The sequence below is a fragment of the Tenebrio molitor genome, unplaced genomic scaffold (assembly GCF_963966145.1).
Source record: "Tenebrio molitor unplaced genomic scaffold, icTenMoli1.1 SCAFFOLD_128, whole genome shotgun sequence".
Lineage (NCBI taxonomy): Eukaryota > Metazoa > Arthropoda > Insecta > Coleoptera > Tenebrionidae > Tenebrio > Tenebrio molitor.
This window is the reverse complement of record NW_027184103.1, coordinates 73,812-78,034: the sequence shown is the minus strand read 5'-3', so window position 1 is coordinate 78,034 and position 4,223 is coordinate 73,812. Positions and strand designations below refer to the sequence as shown.

Genomic DNA, 4,223 nt, shown 5'->3' with positions numbered 1-4,223 from the left:
CTCCAGGAAGCGAGCGAAGCTTACTTGGTCGGTCTGTTCGAGGACACGAATTTGTGCGCCATCCACGCCAAACGTGTAACCATCATGCCAAAGGACATCCAACTTGCCAGACGTATTCGGGGTGAACGCGCTTAAATTTTTCCACATCGTGTTTCGGAAGAACAACAACATCCCGAGAAAAACGAAACACGAATTTTATAACAAAAAAATCGGTTCTTTTCAGAACCTCAAACCTTACAGGCAAAAAAAAAAAAATATATCGCCCTTCAACCGGAAATGAATAAAATAAAAATGTCAATAATCGGTCGGTCCTCTCGATTCGGGTTGGGTTGCGGTCGTTCGTAAAATTTTATTGCATCCTGTCATCACCTACCTGCCAGCTGATGCTATCTATTTTATTTGGTTTCGCCGTAAGGATAGTTTTATTTCTTTTTTTCGTCGTAGATTATCGTGTGGCCCTGAAAAGGGCCATTTGTGCGTGCCCCGTTGCCGGTAGTACGATGATGACGTCGGAACGAGGCACAGCCGAACGAACATGAGTCGAGTATCCATCCACGTTTCTCACTTTTTCCTCTTCGGCGAAGCGGCCTTTTTCACCTTGACAGGAATGGCTTTGGCTGTCTTGGGTTTGGGTGCTTTGGGTTTTTTAGTCGGACCAGCCTTGTTAGATTTCTTCGCTTTGGAAGGCGATCGGGGTTTCGGGGCGGCTCTAGTTTTCTTTTCTGCCGAGGAGGCGGCCGATTTCTTGGCTTTCGCTGCGGCGGCGGAGGCAGCGACGGCGCTCTTCTTTTCGGCAGCAGTCTTCTTCGCTTTGGGGGAGGCTTGTTTTTTGGCTGTCTTCGAGGAAGCCTTGTCGGAAGTCGTCGCGACGGCGGTACGTTTGGCGGATGATTTTTTCGTCTTGGATGCGGCGGACGAAGCGGGTTTCCTCTTGTCGGAGGCGGAGGCGACTTTGGCACCACCGGAGGTGGACGAGGCGAGCTTGAACGAACCCGACGCGCCCTTACCTTTCGTCTGAACCAGAGATCCCGACGCCACGGCGCCTTTCAGATATTTCTTGATGAAAGGGGCGACCTTTTCGGCGTCGACTTTGTAATTTGCGGCGACGAACTTCTTGATGGCCTGAAGAGACGATCCTCCGCGTTCCTTGAGTCCCTTGATGGCGTTGTTTACCATCTCGGATGTCGGAGGATGGGACGGTTTCGCCCTGGGATTTTTCGCTTTTTTCTCTTTCTTCGCGTGGGATTGAGGGGTGGCAGCGGAACCGGTGGTGACCGATGATGCTGTTTGATTTTCGACGTCGGCCATCTTTCACGTTAAAACGTTAAAAGTTAATAATAATTATTGAAAAAACACTTGCTCACACACGTACACTTCGAGCACCTCGTGAACGAGAATTGAACAAAAAAATTTTCTAAGTCTTTATAAAATAGTCGCCACTGCGGACGGAAGACTGAACGCGCACCGCGTCCGCCGTCGAAGAAATTGCAGGCCTCGGAATCGTTGCCCGCGTGATGGCATCGTCCTCTTTCCTCGATCACCATCGCCACCGTGTGATCAAGCTGGCCGAACTCGGTTTCCGAAGTTTCCCTGGAGATAGCGAAGTTCGTCTCGGAACGTCGGTGGGTTTCGAATCAGGTACACGCCCCTCCAACCACCAGCCCTAAATCCGGGTCGTCACGGTTTCGATTCGGGACCGACGGTTTACGTCGGCGGTGCGGGGTAGACGCGTCGATTCCGGGAATCCATATTTCGTTCGCCGAAATATTGGTCCATCTCTTCCCGGAATACCGCGCCACCTTCTCGATTTTACGACATCTTCGCGTCGCCAAACGCTTCCGAAACGGTCGAAGCACAGAAAGGACCTGGTGTTCGAACCGAGGCAATTCCGACAACAGGATGCCGCGAACCGCCTCTCCGACGTTCAGGTCGATCGTTTTCGGCGGAAGTTGAAACGGGACGAGTCGACGACGGGTCCCGTTGCCGTCCGGACCCTTCGGGACGGCCGAAAGTCCGTCGAGAGGATCATCCGAAAGGAGACGGTCTTCATCGTCCGACCGATGCCGCACCTACGAGTTTTCCGATATTTTCTTCGACGGATCTTCAGGTTTTCTTCCTTTCTTCCGTCTTTCTCTCTTCGTAATTTCGTGTCCGACCTGCGTCGTCCGAAGTCGGGGTGAAGATCGAAGAAAAAACGCCAAAAATAACAACTCGTCAGCCACGCACACCGCGTTCGAATGTCTAACGGTCCAACTTGGATTTTCGAAGATCGCCGAATCCGAGGGACGATAAATAATAATAATAATAATAATAATGGTAATAAATAATAATGTTAATAATAATAATAATGATATGATGATTATAACGATAATTATTATAGATAGGTAAATAGAAACACAGGTCTCCTCTCGAAAATCGGAACTTCCTGATATTACTTACATATTTCGGTCGATCCAAATGTGGGAATCTCGTCGTCGTCGGAGCAAGCAGCGCGGTGGGTGGGGTGAAATTCTGGATTTTCCACCGCCGCCGGCGGTCGAAAAATGTGCGACGCGGGAGATCGCCAGTCCGTCTAGTAGTCTCTCTTGTCGTTAGAGCGTGACGTGGTGGTTGTTGTGGGATTTCCCGTTAGTTCGGTCCGACGTCGGTCGTCAGAGGGTAAGTGCATACGGAAACGAAACGCATCGCGTTTTGATGTTCATATTCGTGCATCGGAATGTTAAAAGCAATATATTTTACACCAACGATCACACCTAAACACCACGGCAACGGCCATACCACGTTGAAAAGCACCGGTTCTCGTCCGATCACCGAAGTTAAGCAACGTCGGGCGCGGTCAGTACTTGGATGGGTGACCGCTTGGGAACACCGCGTGCCGTTGCCCCCCAACACTTTTTGTTTTTTTTTGAAATCCATAGCAACCACCGAACCGATTTGTTTTTCGTGCAGGTATTCGGAAACATGCACAGACCCGTATCATGTAGATTCATAGCTTTAAGTACTAGATAATTAAGAAAACAATTTTTTTTGTCGATTAATTGTAAACAATTGCAGAATAAAAACTCGTCAAACGGTAAAGGTTGTCGTTCGATCACCGAAGGTAAGCCACGCGGGCAGCGGTCAGCACTTGGACGGGTGACCGGTTCATTATATTCCTTCCGTGAGTTTAACAAAGATAACATATGCAAATGTCGTAAGTGCGACGAGGAAGACGGCGATCTTTTAATGTAAAAAAAATATATATTAGGTTACGCGTACATGCCACTTTGACTGCTGCTTTATTTTTTTGGTTTTTAAATAATTAGAGATCTGAATTCAACATATCAGTTCTATGTTATAATGGACAGACAATGTTGTATTCTTGGCCCCTAACACGTTAAGACCAACATAAAAACTAGAATAACTTACCATTCGTTAAACGTTAAACAATTTCGAACCACGTTTTTTTGAGCTCGAACAAACTCATAACACAACACTCATTTATTAGTCACTGGACCATTGTAAAACGAGAAGAGAGAAAAACCATGCGAAACTATTTTTAAAACGAAGAGAATAAAGGTTTTAAATGGTAGGGCTGTATGACAGACTTGTCAATTATCGTGGGGGGTACGGCTGAGATTTATGACGAAATCGAGTGGCGCCGGCGGTCGGTCACTTTCACGAAAGAGGTCTAAACACGGGTCGTTTACGATACCCTCTGGTTACTAGAAAAGTTCTAGACAGATGTTTGTCGGCTTTTCGAGGTATTTATTTGTGAGTCCAAAGACTCAATGGAGTAATATCGGACTGAAATTCCAAGATTTTGCTGTGTAATCCAAAAAACTATGTTCCTCGTAACATTTAACGATGTGTTAATTCAACTATTATTTTAATTTTTCGTATACGTATTTATACTAAAAAGTACAGCGCTTCCAACAGTGAATTGTGAATTGAAAATGTTTCAAAGAAAGATCGATAGTTTTGAAAAAAATTACATATTAATAAATTTAGATAGATTTAGAAGTATACATTGCACTTACTTTTCAAAATTATTGTACTTCTGATTTGGTTGAAATAACATAATATGTAGCAGTCATAGTTGCGATTGTAGAAAAAATCTTGTGTACATTGCAGTCGCGGCTGGTGTTGGGTAAAACCTTTATTTTTTAGGGGGTCATTACCCAAATGACCTCATGGACCAGCCGTTCCTGTTAGGTTTTATATATCAAATTGATTCGTCTGTC

At 45.9% G+C, this 4,223-nt stretch overlaps 1 non-coding gene across 1 annotated transcript; it reads left to right on the top strand.

Moving 5' to 3' along the window:
• The first annotated feature begins 2,764 nt into the window (after positions 1-2,764).
• On the top strand, positions 2,765-2,884 carry LOC138140702 (5S ribosomal RNA). Its single transcript, XR_011162707.1, has one exon. It is a non-coding gene; the product is annotated as a 5S ribosomal RNA (ribosomal RNA).
• The last annotated feature ends 1,339 nt before the right edge of the window (positions 2,885-4,223 follow it).